The sequence below is a fragment of the Ceratotherium simum genome, chromosome 9, assembly GCF_057802395.1.
Source record: "Ceratotherium simum simum isolate JZ-2026a chromosome 9, ASM5780239v1, whole genome shotgun sequence".
In the NCBI taxonomy this organism is placed as follows: domain Eukaryota; kingdom Metazoa; phylum Chordata; class Mammalia; order Perissodactyla; family Rhinocerotidae; genus Ceratotherium; species Ceratotherium simum.
In genome coordinates this window covers 1,462,477-1,480,952 of record NC_141908.1, presented here as the reverse complement: position 1 = coordinate 1,480,952, position 18,476 = coordinate 1,462,477, and the positions used below count along the sequence as shown (strand labels likewise).

Here is an 18,476-nt window from a genome sequence, read left to right as displayed (position 1 = left end):
TTCTGAGGTTTTTATCTTGTTCTTTTGTTCGAAACATATTCCTCTCTTTCTTCAATTTCCTTGACTCTCTGTATTGGTTTATATGTCTTAGATAAAACAGCCACTGCTCCCAATCTTGAAGGATTGGGCTCGTGTAGATCAATATTGTTGTTCAACTTTCCCTAGGTCTTGGTTGTGATTGTCCAAGCAGCCTGTTTTTTTTAATGGCTCCCAGTAGTTGAGAGTGAGCCAAGGCCTATCGGTGTCCAAAAGGGGGAGAATCTCAGTCGGCACCAAGATTTAGTCTGATTGGAAGCCAGACCCTCAGGAAGCAGCTTTTAAAGAATGTAAATATATACAGGCTTATGGGACCACAAATGCAAGATTTGCTGGCCACCAGAGTGTCCCCTGGGTGGCAGTTGGCAAAATCAGGGCACCATACTTGTGTACAATTTCCTTTCCAGGAGATATTGGCAACATGGAGTATAGCAGAAAGAGAGCACAAAGATGGTATCCACCAGCTTCTGCTCCCAGAGTGCACCTAAGTAGGCTTCAAGATGTGTTCCAAACCAGATTCCTGCCCCTCAGGCAGAAGCCCTAGGACAAGCAGATAAACCTCGTTCACAGAAAGACTTGGGGCGTATTTCAGTCTGTTGTCTGTGCAGTGCCCTGGGGTGGTAGCCAGCCAAGAACTATCTCTTTCATTGTTACAATCTCATGGGCCCAGGATCACAAGCCCCCTGGCTACCAGAGCCAGGTGACCAAGAGATGTCCATTCACAGACCAAAGGTTTTTAATTTTGATGATACCCAATTTAATTTTTCTTATTGTATCAAGTTTAATGACTCTTTATCTAACTTTAGATCCCCAAAATTTCCTCCTATGTCTTTCTAAAAGAGTTATAGTTTTGTGTGTTCCATTTAAGCACATGATTTTTTTTTTCCTATGGACGTCCAATTGCTTCAGCACTATTTTTTGAAAAGTCTATTCTTCCTCCATTGAACTGCTTTTGAAACTTTGTAAAAAATTGGTTAGGCACATTTGTATCAGCCTATTTCTGATGTTCTGTTCTGTTCCATTAATCTATATGTATATATATCTCTGCCAGTACCACACTATCATGATTACTGTTGCTAAATAGTAAGCCTTAATTTTGGGTCAAAAAAACCCTTCAATTTTTTCTTTTAAAAAATGTTTTAGCTATCATAGGTCCTTTGATTTTCCATATATATTTAATAAGTTCGTGTATGTCTACAAAAACTTTTCTGGAAATTTCATTTTTTTCTAGCAGCAAATTCTTTTAGTTTTCCTTCATCTGAGATCATATTTATGTCCTCTTCTTATCTTTCTATTATTTATTTAATATTTCTTGACATATAATCAACATTCCACGAAATTCTCCATTTTAAACTGTAAAATTCAGTGTTTTTTGGTACATTCATAGAGTTGTGCAACCTCACTACGATCTAATTTCAGAATATTTTCATCACTTTCCAAAGAAACCCCTTACGCATTAACAGTCTACTCATTCACTGCTTCAAACAGCACCTGATAATCACTAATCTATATTCTGTCTCTAAGGATTGGCATATTGTGGATTTTATATAACTGGAATCATAATGTGTGGCCTTTTGTATCTGGCTTCTTTCACTTGGCATAATGTTTTCAAGATTCATCCATGTTGTAACATATACCAGTACTTTCCCTTTTTATGGCTGAGTAATACCCACTATATGAATAAACCACATTTCATTTATCCATTCTTCAGTTGTTGGGTATTTGGGTTATTTCCACTTATCAGCTATTATAAATAATGCTCCTATACATGTTTTTATATGAAAACATGTTTTCATTTCTTTTCAATTTGTATCTAGGAATGAAATTGACGAGTCCTATGGTAACTCTACGTTTAACTTTTTGAGCAACTGCCAAAATGTTTTCCCCAGCGTTGAACCATTTTACTTTCCCACCTGCCATATGTAAGGATTCCAATTTCTCCATACCTTTACCAAGACCCATTATTATTTATTTTTTGTTTTAATTAAAGTCATTCTGAAGAATAAGAACTGATATCTTATTGTGGGTTTGATTTGCGTGTTCTTAAGGACTAATGATATTGAGCATCTTTTCATGTACTTATTGGTCATTTGTATATTTTCCTTGAAGAAATGTATATTGAAATTATCAAAAATTTTTGTTGTAAGAGATCTTATATATTTGGACACTAGACACTTTTCAAATAGTTTGCATATAATTTCTTCCATGTCTTGGGTTGTATCATTATTTTCTTGATGGTATTTTTGATGCATAAAATTTTTCAATATTAGTGAAGCCCAGCTTGTCTATTTTTCTTTGGCTATTTACACATTTATTGTAATATCTAAGAAACTTCTACGTAAGCCAAGATCACAGAGATTAATATCTTGTTTTATTTTAATGCACTTATAGTTTCAGCTCTTACATCTAGGTCTTTGTTGCATCTTGAGTTAAGTTTTACATATTGTGTGAGGTCGGGGTCCAAATTCATTCTTTAGCATGGGGATATTCAGTTCTACCACCACTGTTTGATGAAGAGACTACTCTATCCCCTTGAATGGTTTTGGCATGCTTGTCAATATCAATTGACCATAAATGTATAGACTTATTTGTGGATCCTCGAAAACTTCATAGTGATCTATATTTCCATCCTCATGCCAGCACCATATTTTCTGTATTACTGTAGTTTTATAATAGGTTTTGAAATTGGGAAGTGTGAGTACTCCAACTTTTTTTCTTTTTCAATATTTTTTCAGTTATTATGGTTGTTTCTTTGCTATTCCCTAGGTATCTGGCTATTCTCTTGCAATTTCATATGAATTTTAGGATAAGCTTGCCAATTGTTTTAAAAATGGCAGTTGAAATGTTGATGGGTATTGTGTCAAATCTCTAAATCAGTTTGGGAAGTATTACCATCTTAACCAATATTAAGTCTTCTAATCTATTACACAAGAAATCTTTGCATTTTTAAGGTCTTAGTCAATTTCTTTTAGCAATGTTTTGCAGTTTCTGGTGTACGTCTTTTGTTGAATTTGTTCCTAATTGTGTTATGATTGGATTTCTTTTGTTGAATTTGTTCCTAATTGTGTTATGATTTTTTATGATATTGTACTTGGAAATTTTTTGTTAATTTAATTTTTGGATATTTCATTGTGGTGTATAGAAATGCAAATGATTTCGTATATTGATCTTGTGTCCTACAATCTTATTGAATTCATTTATTAGCTTTAATCTTTTGAGGTGATTTTAAAGGATTTTTCTCTATAAGTTTGTGTCATTGCAAATACAGATAGCCTTGCTTTTTTTCTTCTTATATTCTGAATAACTTTTATTTTATTTTCTTGTCCAATAGGCCTGGCTAGCATATCGTCATACAATGTTGAATAGAAGTGGCTAGAGTAGGGCCGGCCCCGTGGCTTAGTGGTTGGGTGAGCGCGCTCCACTGCTGGCGACCCGGGTTCGGATCCCGGGCTCGCACCGACGCGCCGCTTCTCCGGCCATGCTGAGGCCGCGTCCCACATACAGCAACTAGAAGGATGTGCAGCTATGACACACAACTATCTACTGGGGCTTTGGGGGGAAAAAATAAATAAATAAAATCTTTAAAAAAAAAAAAAAAAAAAAAAAAAAAGAAGTGGCTAGAGTAAACATCATTTACTTTTTTTTTAATATAAGGGGAAGATTTTAGTCCCTCACCATTAAGTATAATATTAGCTGTGTTTTCTTCATAGATGTCCTTTTTCAGGTTGGAGAAGTTCCCTTCTACTCCTACTTTTTTGGTATTTTTATTATGAAAAGATGCTGGGTTTTGCCAAATGACTTTTCTGTCTCTATTGATCATGTGTTTTTTTCCCTTATTCTATTAATATTACGTATAACATTGATTGACTTTTGTATGTTGAATGAACCTTGCATTCCTGGGGTAAACCCCAACTGGTCAAGACATATCAATTTTTTTATATACTGTTGGATTTGATTTCATAGTATTCTGTCGATGAGTTTCACATCTATATTCATAAAGGCTATTTGTCTATAGGTGCATTTTCCAGTGATATCTTTGGCTGGTTTTGTTATCAGGGTAATACTGGCATCATAAAATACATTAGGATGTGTTTCCTTTTCTTCTATTCTTGGAAGAGTTTATGAAGCATTGTTAATTCTTCTTTAAATGTTTGTTAGAATTCTCCAGTGAAGTCATCTTTTCCTGGGCTTTTCTTTATGGGGAAATGTTTTGTAACTAATTCATTCTATATACTTGTTATATATCTATTCAGATTTTCTATGTCTTCTTGAATCATACTTGGTAGTATGTGTCTTTCTATTTTATCTCAGTTATTTATGTTGTCATACAATTGTTCATAGTATTCTCTTATAATACTTCTTATTTCTGTAAGTTTGATGGTAATGCTCCCTCTTTCATTCCTGATTTTAGTAATTTGTTTCTTCTTTCCTTTTTCTTCATCAGTGTAGCTAAATGTTTATCAATTTTTTGATCTTTTCAAAAAACAATTTTTGATTTTGCTGTTTCTCTCTATTGCTTTCTACTTTTATTTTGTTTCTTTCTACTCTAATCTCTATTTCCTTCCTTCTGCTTGCTTTTGAGTTAATTTGGTCTTCCTTTTCTAGATTCTTAAGGTTAGGCTGCTGAATTGAGATCTTTATTCCTCCCTCTTCATTTCTGAAAGATATTTTTATGAATATAGAATTCAGAATGGACAGTTCTTTGCTATAAGCACTTGAAAAATACTGTGCCACTTTATTCTGGCCTCCATGCTTTCAGATAAGAAATCTGCTGTAATTCAAATTAGTGTTCTCTCATAATAGGTCATTTAATCCTGGCTGCTCTCTTGATTTTTTAAACTCTTCTTTAGTTTTCAGAATTTTAATTATGATATGTCTTGACATAGATTTTTTTCTGTTTATCCAATTTGGGGCTTGCTCAGGTAAGGCTATTATGATGGTTCTTATGTTGGAAGGGGTTTGCATAGTTTAAAACTCCCACTGGCACTAAAGGAGAGAATATCTGGGATTTCTTATCAGTTTTCCCAGATCTAGTGCAGATGAGAAAGAAAGAGGGGTGAGGCTTGCAAGATGTTAGCAAATATCAAATGTAGTTGGATTTATTTTTACAGTTAAGTTGTTTTGTAACCCTGAATGTGGTCTATCTTTGTTCAGTTCCGTGTGAGCTTGAGAAGAATGTATGCTCTGCTATTGTTGAATACAATATTCCATACATTTCAATTAGATCAAGCTGATTGATAGTATTGTCAAGGTCAACTCTATCCTTACTGATTTTCTGCCTGTTCGAGCTATCAATTACTGAAAGAAGGATGTTGAAATCTCCAGCTATAATAGTGAATTTATCTCTTCCTCCTTGTAGTTTTATCAGTGTTTCCTCATACGTTTTTACACTCTGTTAAGTGCATACATGGTAAAGATTATTAGATCTTCTTGGAGAACTGACACGTTTATCATGTAATGCCACACTTTACAACGGATAATGTTCCTTGTTATGAAGTCTGCTTTCTCTTCAATTAATATATCTACTCCAGCTTTCTTTTCTTAGTATTAGTATGGTATATATTCCTCCACTCTTTTACTTTTAACCTATCTGTGTCTTTATGTCTAAAGTAAGTTTCTCGTAGAGAATATTTAGTTGGTTTTTAAAATTCTCTCTGACTTTCAATTTCTGTCTTTCAATTTGTGTATTTAGACTATTAACATTTAAAGTAGTTATTTTATGTAGTTGGATTAATATCTACCATGTTTATAACCACTTACTTTTTGTTTTTTGTTCTTCCTCTCTTTTTCTTCCTTTTCTGGTTTTAATCAAGTATTTTATATGATTTCATTTTTTTCTCTTCTCAGCATATAAATTATATCCCTTTTAAAAATTGTTTTAGTGGTTGCCTTAGAACTTGCAATATATATTTTTAGAGCCAATCTAAGTCTACTTTCTGTAACACTATACTGTCTCATGGGTAGTACAGGTACCTTAAAATAGAGTATTCTCATTTCTTCCCTCCTGTCCCTTACAACATTGCTATTATTCATTTCATTTATCTATATGCAATGCTATAGTGTTGAATTATGTCTCCCCATGAAAGATATGTTAAAGACCTAACCCCTAGTACCTCACAATGTGGCCTTATTTGGACATAGTGTTGTTGCAGATTTAATTAGTTAAGATGAGGTCATAGTGGATTAGGGTGGTCCCTATATCCAATATGACTGGTGTTCACGTAAGAATGCAGCCTTGTGAAGACAGATACACACAGGAAGAATGCCATGTGATGACAAAGGCAGAGAGTGGGGTAATGCAGCTGTAAGCACAAGAATGTCAAAAATTCTGGCAAACCACCAGAAGCTAGGAAGAGGCAAGGAAAGATTTTCCTACAGGTTTTAGAAGGCTCTACTGACCTTGATTTTGGACTTCTAGCCTCCAGAACTGTGAAAGAATAAATTTCTGTTGTTTTAAGCCATGGAGTTGGTGGTACTTTGTTACAGCAGCCTTAGGAAACTAATACATAAGATAATCACATAATATGTTGTTCTGAGGTTCTGATCTACATAATTTGCCTTCTCCCTAAAGAACTTCTTTTAACAATTTTTGCAGGGCTGATTTCCTAGTGATGAATTCCCTAAGTGTTTGTTTGGAAGCTTTCTATTTCTCCCTCACTTTTGAAGAGTACTTTTGCTGGATGTAGAATTCTAGGTTGGTGGATTTTTTTCTTTTAATGTTTTAAATATTTCTCTTCAATCTCCTCTTACCCTCATGGTTTTTAATAAATCCACTGTAATTCTTAACTTTTACCCTTTATAAGTAAGTTTCCCCATAGACCCCCTTCCCTTCTCCACAGTGATCTTTCTGACTTTTGAATACAATATGCCTACATGTAGATTTTTTGGTATTTTTCCTGCTTAGTGTTCTCTGAGTTTGTGAATCTGTGGTTTGGTGTCTGCTATTGATTTAGGAATGTTCTTGGTTCTTTTTACATCAAATTTTCTTTTGCTTCATCCCCTCTCTTATCTCTGGTATTTCAAGCATGTGTATATTTTACCTTTTTATATTGCCCCACAGTTCTTGGATATATATTTCATTATTCTTTTTTCTCTTTGAACTTCAGTTTGAGAAGTTTCTATTGACATATTGACATCTCTTCAAATTCACTGATTCATTCCTTGGCTGAGTCTAGTCTATTAATGGGTACATCAATTGTATTCTTCATTTATGTTACAGTGTTTTTGATTCCTAATCTTTCCTTTTGATTCTTTCTTAGAGTTTTCATCTCTCTGCTTACATTACCCACCTGTTTTTGCACATTATCTACTTTTTCCATTACAGCTTTTAGCACATTAATCATAGTTCTTTTAAAATCCCTGTGTGACCATTCCAAAATCTGTGTCACATCTGAATCGGGTTCTGGTGGTTGCATGGCTTCTTCAGACTATGATTTTTCTTGTCTAAAATTTAGAATGCTTTGTAATTTTTTTTGTTGAAAGCCAGATATGACATATAGGATAATAGGATTTGAGGTAAATAGGTCTTTTGTATGAGGTTTTATTTTAATCTGACTAGGAGTTAGGCTGTTTCCTAATGTTTGCTGTAGTTGTAGGGCCAGGGGCTTTAAATTACTCTAGTGTTTTTCTTTTTGTCTTTCCTGTAGTTTTTGAGTTTCCCTAAGAATTCTTTGTTAAATAAAATCTGAGCCACTCTTTTATCTGTAAGCCATTGCTGTTATACTGGAAAGCTGTTAATGTAGTGGTAAAAAGTGGGAATGGGAAAGTGTCCCATAATCTTATGATTAAATCTCAGTCTTTTAGTGGGACTGTGTCCCTGGGTTGACACCTACATGAATGTGTTTTAGTTGTTTTTTCCTTTCTCCTTTAGGTTAGGTAGGAAGGCTAAAAGGGGCTCAAGTTGTGTAAATATCCTTCTCCCTACATGGAATAAGGCTCCACTAAAGTCTTTCTTATGAAGAGTAGGGCTTTGTTATGGAGAACACACTGGATATATATCAAAATGATTGCTTTCCCTTCCCACTGCCAGAGACACAAATGATTTTCTTAATTCTTTACAGTGACAACTTGATGAGGCTTCTGGAGGTAAAACCTATGAAAGTATGGGCCCCTCCCTAATACCATGGCCCCAGAAGTTTTGCACTCAGCCTCCAGAAATTTGTCAAATTATCATTTAAGTGTTCCTACAAGTTTATGATTCCAGCAGCATAAGCTGATCTCAGCTATGAATCTCTGCATTCACCTGTCTCTCCAAATTTGGGGGTTGTGATTTTCTCTGTGACCTTGATTCTCTGATAGGTCCAAGAAAATTCACTGTTTTTTTGGTTTGTTCCACTTTTTTCTTGTTGTAAGGATGAGAGTGATAACTTCCAAGCTCTTTCCATATCACATCTGAAACTGGAGTATCCATATATTTTTCTTGTCTGGTGATATAGATTTCATCTCCGTAAGTTTGGTTTTGGTCTTTATTATGTCTTCTATGTTTCAACTTACCTTTTTAAACATATGCATACCTATGTTTCAACTTACCTTTTTAAACATATGCATATAAAGGTAACATATGTTACCTTTATAACATATGTTATAATAAGTGCCCTTATGTTCTTGTCAGCTAACATGCATATCAGTTCTAGCTTGATTTCACTGGATTGATTTTTCTTTTCATCTTGGGGTTTTGATTAGATGATAAATATGGAGAATTTTATGTTGTTAGTTCCTGGATATTTTTGTATTCCTATTAGTCTTATTGAACTGTGTTTTGGGACACAGTAACATAGTTTGAAACAGTTTTATCCTTTCAACTTTTTCTTTGAATATGTTTTACATGAGTCCAGAGCAGTGTTCAGTCTAGGGTTGATTATTGCTCATTACTGAGACAGGATTTTTCTGAGAATTCTATCCAATGATCTATGCATTCTGGAATTTCCAGTCTGCCTGTGGGAAACAAGCTTTATTCTTGGTTTTGTGTTTGTGTTGAAGATTTTCTTCTAATCCTTTGGGGTAGTTCTTTTCCAGCCCCAGAAAAGAACCATATGTACTGATCAGTACCTTGTTGAACACATGTTAGGGACTCTCTGCATATCTCTGGGGTTCTCTCTCCATGTGCAGCTCTGTCCTTTCCAGTGCTATATCCTTCAAAATCTATCTACCTTGGTCTCCCCATATTTTCAGCTCCATCTCCTCTACGCAGGGGGTGTACTGGGCTCCACTAGGATTCTTCCCTCCTGTGCCATGGAAACTCTCTCAATGTCATAAGCTGGATGAACTGTAGGGTTTATCTCATTCATTTTCCATCTCTCAAGGATCCTTGTCCTTTGATGCAGTGTCTTGAAAACTATAGTTTATATATTTGGTCCAGTTTAGTAGTTGTTTCAGCTGAAAAAGTAAATTCAGTCTCTGTTACTCCACCTTGATTGGAAATATAAGTCCTGGGAAAGTATTTTTAGATAGAAATTTCTTGAATATTTGGTAGAATTTCTTCCTAAAAGTGCCTCAGCCTGATGCTTATTGTTAAAATTTGGTAAGTAGATTTAAGACTACTGATTAACTCATACAATTTTTTTCAAGGTTAGAAATCTATTCAGATAGTGCCATCTATTTTTGATTTATTTATAAGGTGTATTTTTTCTAATACATTTGTCATTTTTATAGTTTTCAAATTAAGTGGTATGAAATAGTGTATATATCTTATAACTTAAAAATTTCTTTATATTTATAGCTCCTATTTATTCCTAGTATTATTTCTTCTTTCTCTTGATTTTTAGAATCTGTCCCTGTTATTAGTCTTTTTATATAGCATAAACTTTTATTTTTCATAATCTTCTTTAATATTTATTTATTTTCTACTTCATAAACTTTCATTCACCTCATTTTCTTCCCTGTTTCCACATTTTAAGTTTTGTTTTTTGTCCTTTTACTATTCTTTTGAGTTTCAAGCTTGGATAATCTTTCTTCTTTTCTAATATATACAACTAAACTAGTAATTAAATTTAGTTCATTAATACTTTCTTTAGGAATCTGTATATATATACATAATATCTAATAAAATATTGTTGAATTCTTACTAATTCGTAATTTCCATTAGGATTGCTTCTTTGAGCAATAAACTGATTTGATTATCTTTTCATATTTCCAAAGAAATGTGAAGGGTATTTTTTTACTGACTTTTTGTCATTGATTTTTAATTTTATATATTATACCCAGGAAAATATGTAAACTATTTAAAATCTGATTACCCTTGCTTTGTATGTGGTCTATTTTTGAAAATGTGGCATTTTTCTAATTACTGTTTGCACCATTCTTTATGTCCATTATATCACTCATTATATTGTTTAGTATTTTTACTCATTTTTTTATACAACCAATTTCTCAGATTCTGAGACGTGAGTTAAATACTCACATCTATATATTTTGATTCTTCAATTTCTCCTTGTAATTCTGTCAGTTTTATTTTTATATACTTAAAAACTATCTTATTAGATACCTATAGGCTCTGGATTGCTATAGTTTTCTGGTGAATTAGTCTTTTATCATGTTTAAGGACACTTTTTCTCAAGAACAATTGCCTTTTGCCCTAAAATTTATTTCATTAAATCATTTTCTTTTCATTAATATTTTTCCTGATATATCTTTTTCTATCCTTTTTTTTTGTTTTTCTTAACTTAATATTTAATATTTGCAAGTTATACTTGAACATTGTTTAAAGGTTAAAATAGTCATAAGTGAGTGAAATGATAAACTTCTGGCATGCTTACTCCAAAATTATTATGTCATCCAGTCACCAGCCTGTCTCAGAAATTATTTTGGATAGAAAAAAAATCTTAGACTCTTGAGTTGAGCATTAGAAAACTACAGTAATCTAGCCAAAACCTGTATTTTAAAATTTAACTTTTTGCCATACTAATTCTTTTAAAAAAGTTTTTGATATGTAAACAAGAATCCTTGACACTACACTAGATATTTGAGTAAAATTAGTCCAGGTTGACACTGTCCCAGCCATTAGAGACCTCACTGCTTGACTGTCTGTGTACCTATGGGCAAATAGTGCTACTCCTCTTACTGTCATGTTTCTTGAATTAGTCTCTCTGTTGTTTTGCTTCCATCTCCTGCAAAATCCAACTTTTCAATCACCTATTTCATAGAATGCTGAAATGGAATTGCCCATAGTGAGCCTCTAATGTTTTATCTTAAGGATGGGTAAATGGAGTCTCTGTTAAGGAAAGACAATGGCTCACACTGATTAGTGCTAGCCTCAAGTTTCCACTTTGCCATCATGTGCTCTTTTTCCCAAAGCCTGATGCCTCCTCCAGACTTTTTTGTCCTGTATCTACACCCAACCTGCTCTTCACTCTTTAGCTCAGGTTCTATGACTTTGTTGAAACAAAATAACCAATAACCAATCTATAGATGAGAGAGATAAAGTGACCTTTACTTGAGCCAGGGTGAGGACCATAATCTGGGAAGCCAGTCTTCACAAAGGCAGAAAGGATTCCTGTGAAGCATGGTTTTCAGTACCATCTTATACCTTCTTAGAACAAAGGACATATATTAAACATGTCAAGGATATATATTCATCAAAGTTTCAAAGAGGTATTCAATTGCAAATTAGCAGGTCAACATGACCTTGATGTCTGGGAAAGGAAACTTATCTTCAGGAGTACTAATATGGGAATTACTGATAGTGGCATTGTAGGAGGGGAAGTGTGCGTTCTTATCTTAAGAGAGTGTATTCTTTTACTTTGAGATAATGTTTAATGCACTCTTTACTTTAATGGCTAAAACAGATGTACAATGTATGCTTGAGAATCCATAAGTCAGACTTCTTTAGTTCAAGTTGAATCAGCTGTGAACCACAATAGTAATCCCATATACCTCAATACGTGAAAATCTCTTGTCAACTTCAACAAAGTTGTTCCATTGACATAATCTGAAGTACTTGTTCCATCTTCTGATTTTGAAACCAGGGGCTAACTTGTTTTAATTATACTCAGTTAGTTGTCTGTTTGCAAAAGTAGCTAGATAATGCGTTACCAAAACTCACCCTATAGATAATCTCTGATGCCTGGGTCACCATGGTAATAAGTGCTTGAGTTTTTCAGGAACTGAGAGTCCACTCTTTGTCCAGTTCAGCCTGATTAAGACCCCAAGTCATTAACTGGGCCTGCGCTTTTGACCAATAGGTGACCCTTTGACATCAAGGAGCTGAAAACTCCACACTCAGATCACAGTAATGCTGCCATTTTGTGAAGATGCATCCCGTGAAGAGCCATAAGCTTGACTACACTCGCGCGGATCTTCAATTACCTCACTTCTCCTTACCTCCAATCATATATTCCCACTTCAGACCACCCTACCCTTCATCCCATAGATATCCCTAATCCTCGTTTTTCGGGGAGGAGGATTTGAGATTGATTCTCCCACCTCCTCACTTGGCTGCCTTATGATTAAAACCGTTCTCTTTGCAAACTCATCATCTCAGTGATTGGCATAATTGTGCAGTGGGCAAAATGAACCAGGTTCAGTAATGATTTCTTTTAGTGACCACTGTAGTACACACACTATGCCCTTCTTCATTATCTTGTGCTACTAGCAAGCTTCTATGATGTAATTGTGTGTGGGTTTGTGAACTATTTTCCAGGGATGCTGTAAGCTTTTGTGGATAGGGAACAGCCTCCTCTACCTCTCCATGTTCACCAGTGTCCTGCAGATACTTAGATGACTATTTATCTTTTGATAGATTCCTGCTTGATCTTCTACTTCCCACAGTGAGCTCCTGGGGGGGTTGGGGAGGCAGAGCCTTGGGTCTGGTTCTATTTTCCCAACTCCCAGCTTAGCAGCCTGCACCTAGGTGTGGTGCTTACAATAAATATTTGTTGATTTGAGAAGCTAGCGCAATCCATTTTCTTTCCTTCTTCACCACATCTGCATATAAACTGCTTTCTTTTCCCAAGATGCTCTACCTTCATTAAGACTGTAGGATTTCATGAAAATGCTGCTCTGTCTGCACCAAGACAGCACAAAGCCTTGGGGAAACCACTTCAGGGATGAATATACCCAGTGACGCTTCAAAATTGCTGTCCCAAATGTTTTAAAAATTCTCCAAATTATTAATAAAAAATTGTAATTTTTAATGCTTCACTTTCAATCCCCCACATAAATTATATCCGTTCCTTGGCTGCTATTGAAGAAATCTCCCCTGGTTCATTTGTGAGTCTGACATGCTCTGCATATAAAATTGATAGATGGAGATTTTTTAATAGTAGTCAAGATTAGAGTTGTGTTCTAGCCTTTTCCTCCCCCCTCTTCTCTAGGCTTGAGTCATTTTGCCTTTGCCCCAGCTCTGGCATCACACGAGCCTCTCCAAATGCAGCATCTGAATTATTAATGCTGCTCAGGCCATCAACAGTGACAGTGAAGCTCGTGTACAGTTCAACCTTAAAGAGTGCACCAAATCATTGAATGCTGGCTGCCCACTATAAACTCTGGAACCACACCTGTCTAGAGATGTTAATTTACTAGATTACTTTCCTACTGCCAGTTTTTAGATTACTTCAAGCTTGGTTCAATTAAATTTATTTTAACACACATTTGTTAACCACCTACATTGTCCCAGGAGACTGAGTCAGTAGTAGTGTTCTTACCAGATCTCATAAATTAGTGAGGGAGGCATACACACCAACCACAAGGCAGGTGGGGGCACAAGGGTGTCAAATAGAGAGGCAGGGTCACCACCTCAGAATGTGGTGTTAAAAACAAAATTCATCTGGGTAAAGTTGAAGATCTAATTGGCTTTATTAAGTGATTCGTGCATTGGGTAGCATCTCATCAAACAAGTATAGAGAAACTTTGAGGAGGTGTACAAAATGGAAGGCTTTTATAGGAAAAATGGTGGGACAAGAAAGTTAATAGCAAAATAAAAGAAAGGATTGTTTCAGGCCAAGTGATCTTTTGTGGGAGAAGGGAAGGCAGAGGTCTTATTGTGCAGACTACCTCACTAGTGCTAATCAGGAAATTTCAAATTGACTGTTTAAAAATCACATTCCTGAGCTGGCCTGGTGGCATAGTGGTTAAGTTTGTGTGCTCCACTTTGGCGGTCCGGGGTTCACAGGTTCGGATCCCGGACATGGACCTACACACTAGTTATCAAGCCGTACTGTGGCAGCATCCCATAAAAAGTAGAGGAAGATGGGCACAGATGTTAGCCCAGGGTCAGTCAAAAAGAAGAGGATTGGCAATGGATGTTAGCTCAGGGCTAATCTTCCTCACAAAAAAAAAAATCACATTCCTGGGAGAGGTTGAAACTGCAATTATGCCTTGATTTGCTGTCTTGGGGGCAAATGACTCCACTTGGTCCTGTTATTTCTCTTTTAACATGGGTAGAAAATGATCCTTGGAGGAAGAAAGATTTCATCGTGTCCCTAAGGACCTAGAAAATGGTGGGAAGGGTTGGTCTAGAGAGCATTTCAGATGGAAGGAAAGGCATAAACAACGTAGTTGATGTGAGAGCCAGTGAGAAATGCTGAACATGAAGCACACAATTTCCACAACAGTGTTATGTTATCTTTCTTTCCACCAGAAGGGGGCTTCTCTGCTCAGACCCACACAGGGGGTTTCTTTAACTATAAAAAAGTGACAAAGGTAAACACCTGCCTGCCACTGTAAGAGACAAACCTGTACACAGAAGAGGAAAAACCAAAGACAGGAAATATGAGGATAAGTCAGGGCTGAGCCCTCTTAAGAGCAGCAAACATCCAGTTGGGGGCTTCCTTTCCTGGTAGTGATGGATGATGGACACAGTCAGTCTTATTTCTGCAAGAGTCTGGGAAGAAGTCAAACAGCGGCAACACAGGTTATACACTTGAGAATTACTCTAAACTTAGATCAAATTTATGACAGGAGACCAAGAATATATATATTTTTTCTAGTAATATATATATTTTTTCTAGTAATATTTAACTAGAAATATTACTAGAACTATGTAAAATGGAAATGAAACTTCAATGCTGAGCTGTGGGGACAAGCAGAACCTGGTAGTCAAGAGAGAAGAGAACCAGAGCAGAGCCAGACAGATTCTTCCCTCAGATACACCTGGCTAAGGGCCTACACCCGTTCTTCCCTGGGAAGTGTTTGTTAAAACACTCTTTGTGCCTCTGTCTTTCAAAGTTCCTGTTTCAGAAAATCCCACTCAAATTGGATGGATTTTGTTTGCTGAAATAACTGAGTAGTCCAAGGCCAAGTCCTGCTTTGTTGCCTGTATTGGGCTCCGTGTTGGGTCAGGGTGGGTCTGCTTTATCCTCTGCCTTCCAGGCTCACTCTCCTGCAGCTACGTCCAGGGAACCAAGCTGACGTCCTTCCCTGTGCACCTCCAGAAGAAAGAGAGGCTCTGTTTCCAGCCACACCAGCATGAGCCCGAGCATCATTCTCATTAGCCCTGATTGGGACTTGTGTCCACCCCAGGAGCAATCACTGTGGTGAATGAAATGGACTGATGGGTTAAAGGGGGTTGCCTGAGAGAAATCCAGGTGCTGGGAGGGAAGATGAATGCTGGATGTGCATGGACTCACTCAAGCAATGTGTAATATCTACAAAGTGACATTTAAAGACCCAGCTTGAATCTCACCTCTTCCAGGAAACCCTCTCTGACTTATTGAGTGTCTGCTTGTCCTGTAGTGTTAACCTCTCCATTTGTTACAATCCCATTTTCACAGCCAAACTCTGTGATCCTTCAGTGTGTGTATCCCACATCTACAGGGCACCAAACCCAGGACAGAGTGCACTGAGGTACAAGTGCACAGACATGGGAAGCACACGTACATATTACATATGTGCCAGAGACATGCATTTATTGGTGGTATCACTGTACTGATTTTTTTCTTTATTTTTTTTTCATTTTTGTTTGAAGTATAATTGACATATAATATTATATTAGTTTCAGGTGTATAACATAATGATTTGATATTTGTATATGCATTGATTCTTTTGGAGTAAGGACATGAACACTTCAATATTTCTTACCAATACTTGTAATATAGGTATAATTTATTACAGGTAATATTATTTAATGAAACAGTTCTTGTCACAGAGAAGGTACTCAATAAATAGTTTTTGAATGAATAAATGAATGGGTGAATGCAAGCCTGACATAAAAATATTAATTAAGACCGTAGCTAATATTTACTTATTATTTACTCAGTACCACGCACTATGGAAATAGCTTTTTCTCTCTCATTTGTCACAAAAACACTGCAAAATAGCTGTTATTTGCCTTATTTCCCAGGTAAGAGGAATGAGGTTCTGAGAGGCCTCTTGATATACAAAAGGTCACACCACAAGTGGGGAGGAAGCTGAGATTGAAACAAAGTTTGTCTATGTCCAAAGTCAATGCTTTAGTCATCATGCCAATGATGATTAAGCAATTTTGGGTGAAATATCTATCCCTAAAATCCAGCCTGCAGTAGAACAATTGAGAGCAAAAGTGCCCTGATATGGAGTGTGTGTGCGTGGGAGGGGCCGGGGTGCCCCCTATAGCCATGCTGAGGTGCTTTGTGGAACAACCAGGGCTCCCTGGGACCATCTGAAAATCACGCCCCCTTCGAGCTGCTGCTGCCTGGTTTGAGGTTAGTCCCTCTGACTGCTGGTCTCCATGCCATCCCCAGCTGTTGGTCGTTCAGGCAGTGGGAGGGAGCTGTCTGGAAGAAAGAGGCAGTGCTCTCCAGCTCCTTGGTTTTCTTAAAGGAGGCCTCATCTGCTCATCCTGTATCTCATAAGCTGGATCTCAGTGCCTCAGTGACGGAGGAGGGCGAGTCCCCTCCAGGGCCTGGTGCACCCACACGGGTCACACCAGGGCATTGGGAGGCCCTGCTTGTGAGACCTCAGATAAGACACCTACATTAGCTTGGACTTTGAGGCTCTTGGCCTGGTTATCTCATAATAAGAAATATTTATGATTAAAATAATAACAATAAATTGAAAAGTACAAGATGAGTTGCATGTGTCCAGGGGACTGTGACCATACTTCCTACTACTCCTGGATCTGGAGTTGGGGGCACATTGTTAAAACCCTTATCAATGAAGCCCACTGAGTTCGTTGCTGATGTGAATTATCAGAACATGTTTGGTGTTATAATATCTACATTCTTCAGAAGATGTGCCCTCCTTGGCAGGGCAGTACCTAGGAAAATGTTTCTCTTAAAAGAAGAATTGCCACAAAGAGTTCATATTCTTTCATAAGGTAAGAGGAACACAAATAGGAAAGCATGTTTTCAGATGGAAAATTATATTTTACTCTTACTTCTTTCTGTTCAGAGTAAGGGATATGGAGTCAATTCATTACCAAGTAAACATATTTCTTTTCTAGAATTTCTAATGAATGATTAGGTAAAACTGAATCCACTAGAGGGCTTCCACACTTCCAGCAGATGGCTTGGGCTTGGGAGAGGCAAATCTTCTCTTGGCTCAGCTATGTGCTTCTTTCTTCAATAAGCCAGAGTTTGGAGTGCACACCACAAAGTCAGAACTGAACCCAAATGGGAGCTGCAAGCATGACGCTGGCCACTGGCATGGACCCTAGTGTGATCTGACAAGATCAGTCCCTCGGAGCATCATTGCAGGAGAGCAAGAAGGTGCCAGGTGCAGCAGCACATTAGGAGACAGTGTGGACCAATAGGGGGGAAACCGCACATTTGGATGCAGAGGGAGAACCCACTGGCTCCCTGAACTTATTGGGGCTCCACATTGAGGGCAGAGGGGAGGCCACAGGGATGCCAGCCTCTTTGACTATCCTGGAGCCTCTCAGGGCCAGGGTGAGGGTGAAGGAGGAGAATAAAGACCAACTGAGCAGCCTCGCTCCTGGCTGAGGAGGCTGGAGGCAAGCCTCCAAAAGGGCCCAAGGGATCCAAATCAAAGCAACGTTTTCTGACATCTTGTGTTTAAATGTAACATTTTGTGTGAAGTTTTTTTCATCACATGCTTGTATTAATAAAAAAATATTTTGTCTCAGACCTAAGCAAAATTGACATGTTCCAGTGGCCCCTGGCCCATGGAGTATACTCGGAGGAAGAGCAACAACAACATAACGATGAAAGGTGGGGTTACTTGACCCTCTGCAAAAGCTGTGGGATTGGGCAGCAGGAAAATGCATTTGGCTGAGCCAGAGATGGATGCAGCTCATCGAGGAGCCCTCCTGGTCCACCCTCTTCTGCACTGAGTCTCCCCTGATTCTCACTCTTCCAGGTCTTCTGATCCCGCCAGGCCCACTGCCCCTCTGAGAAGGTAGCTGCTTATTCCCGCCCCAGAGCCTTAACTCTTGTCATTCCCCACCCACGCCCAAGCCCACACACACACTCACAGGACTCCCAACCCCACCTCCTCCAGAAGCCTTCCTGGACTGTATCAGCCCATGTTGAGCTCTATAGGATTTATTTTCTGAGGAATTCAGTGTA

At 37.3% G+C, this 18,476-nt stretch overlaps 1 long non-coding RNA gene across 3 annotated transcripts in view; it reads left to right on the top strand.

Moving 5' to 3' along the window:
• LOC147916209 (uncharacterized) overlaps nt 1–18,476 on the top strand; it is an 85,884-nt gene that overhangs the window by 39,972 nt on the left and 27,436 nt on the right. Inside the window, exon 2 of one of the 3 annotated variants that reach the window (XR_015553135.1) lies at nt 18,035–18,306. The exons of the other annotated variants lie outside the window; for them this stretch is intronic. This is a non-coding gene — a long non-coding RNA (uncharacterized LOC147916209). The remainder of the gene's footprint in view (nt 1–18,034; nt 18,307–18,476) is intronic. 3 annotated transcript variants of the gene reach the window in all.